We start from the raw sequence: 2244 nt of genomic DNA, 5'->3' as shown, positions 1-2244 counted from the left end.
CAAAACCCCTTTTTTGATTCAGCTGTACTTTTATTTAATTTTATTTGAATTTACATATATGTTATGCTGCGTCCAAATCACTTCAAAAGTTATTTCACTCGAGATTTGTTGCTTGGCAACATTTTCAAGGAGTTAATGCAAATTTTAACTTTGTTGTGTTTGTGCACAGTTAACCCCCCACCCAGCATTTAAAAAAAATGATAAATTCACACAAAAAATCATTTGTTAAAGTTCAAGAATATATTATTGTGTAAACTGGATGGGTTTCTAGATGAACATTCGTATGTTGTGGTATTTTCAAAAACTGAAAATATCACGCCATGTTTTTAAAAATCGTGCATTTTTAGCATTGAGACCACAGGTATTTCAGTAGAAAGAGCAATCAATGTTTTTTGGGGGGTTTTTTTTGCACAAGTACCATCGCAACAGTAAGAAAGGGAGAGTTGGTGAAGATGACGCCACGTGAATCCATGTGAAGACGCCATTGGGTTTGTGCATGCACAGAATCAAATTTGTTGTGCGTATTTCACCCTATATGCAGGCGTTCCAGTTGGCACACGCAATTGTGTCTTGTCCATGGGGCCCTTGAAAGTAATAAAACAACGCCCCCTCTTGTTCGCGCATGGAGCCCATTGACCCCATGACGGTGGCTCACCGAGGACAGATTTTATTTAAATTCAGTGACAATCGAAAGACAAAGCGTCTACTCATGCACATAACAGAGAAACAAAGAACTGGTTCATTTGTGAATCGGATTCAGGAGCCTTTGCCATGAGAATAAGCAGTAAAACCCTTACACACTGCCCTAGTTTGATATGATATGCAAGCAGATTCGGCAATTAATTATGCAACAGGACTGCGTCTTGACCTTGAGATTCTGACCATTCAGCGGGCGCCTTCTATATCAGGTTTTCGGTAAGCTGTTTTGAAAGCCAATGTCGGTTTTATTAGATCTCTATGCCCGCAACCTCGTCCCCAGTGCTTACTTTGTTTCCAACCGCATTTCCAATCGTAAGCCCTGGATAGGAAACTTTCTTCCTGTATCCTGATTCGTGACCGCAATTTGCTAATAATGGATTTATATCGTGTAGTTGGTGTTGTGTTTTTCCAACGTGCATTACGTGTTTTCACGATCATTGCAATTCTAACGTCCACGCCTTCTCAATAATACTCCTTTTCTTTCCAGTTTGCTCATATTAATATGAAATGTGCTACTTTTCATAACTCACGGCACGACGAATTGATGCTGTTTTTACCCCAGACACCGCATGCAAAAACAAACGCTAATGTAACGCACATGCAGGCACCAGACTATTCCTCATTTGCATACGTGTTCAAAAATCTTGCACATGCAAATGATCCAATACCAGGGTGAGAGAGCAGATAGTGGTGGGCGCGTACTGCTCGACACCCTGGGGACGAGGTTGCTATGCCCGTTGTCTTAAAAAGACATGGCATCCAAATTGACCAATCAACAGCTCAGTCCAGATTTCGGAATGAAATCACGTCATGTCGATTGGCTGGTGCGCAGGTTCGCAAAAATTTGCACGCTTAGGTCTATCAGACGTTGGACCAGAGACAGAGAGGCTCCGTTGAACAACGGGTGATACGCGGACTTAAATCTCACTGGAATTTTGATACATTTTAGTACAAATCTAAAGTGTTTCTTTCTCTTCTTTCAAAATTATATTGATACCCTGATACTTGTATAAATGAAATAATCTATACATTTATACAAAGAAAGTTACAGAGGCAGTTAACTATGTGTATTATATTGAGTTTACCCCAGCTTTGCATGGTTTAGATATGTAGTAGTACATGTATATGTTTATATGCTTGGCATTTGCATTATAAATACCATTATTTATTGTTAAATTAACGCTAGTTTATACTTGCGTGTATGCAACAGTCATCATATTAGCTTCCTAAAAAAATACTATAGATATAATCATTTTGCAACCAAATCAGGAATAAATCTAAAAAAAAAATTGTAACAAATGCACAAAGAAATCTCATTTTGTGTTAATGACGACCATTGATGACTTTTGTTTTTAATCGTAATCAAGTTGTTTCCGCGAACAAAGTAGATTTTCAGGTATGAGTTCGAAACAAAGGAAACATGTACATTATTAAAAAATATAATATTTTTGGTGCTGTATATTCTTTTTTTTTATTATCATTATTAGTTTTCCCTACCAGTGTTTATTTTCATAGCTATATACGTGAAATTCATATTAATATTTA

The sequence above is a fragment of the Patiria miniata genome, unplaced genomic scaffold (genome assembly GCF_015706575.1).
Source record: "Patiria miniata isolate m_02_andy unplaced genomic scaffold, ASM1570657v1 HiC_scaffold_16, whole genome shotgun sequence".
NCBI lineage: Eukaryota > Metazoa > Echinodermata > Asteroidea > Valvatida > Asterinidae > Patiria > Patiria miniata.
This window is presented reverse-complemented; position numbering follows the sequence as displayed.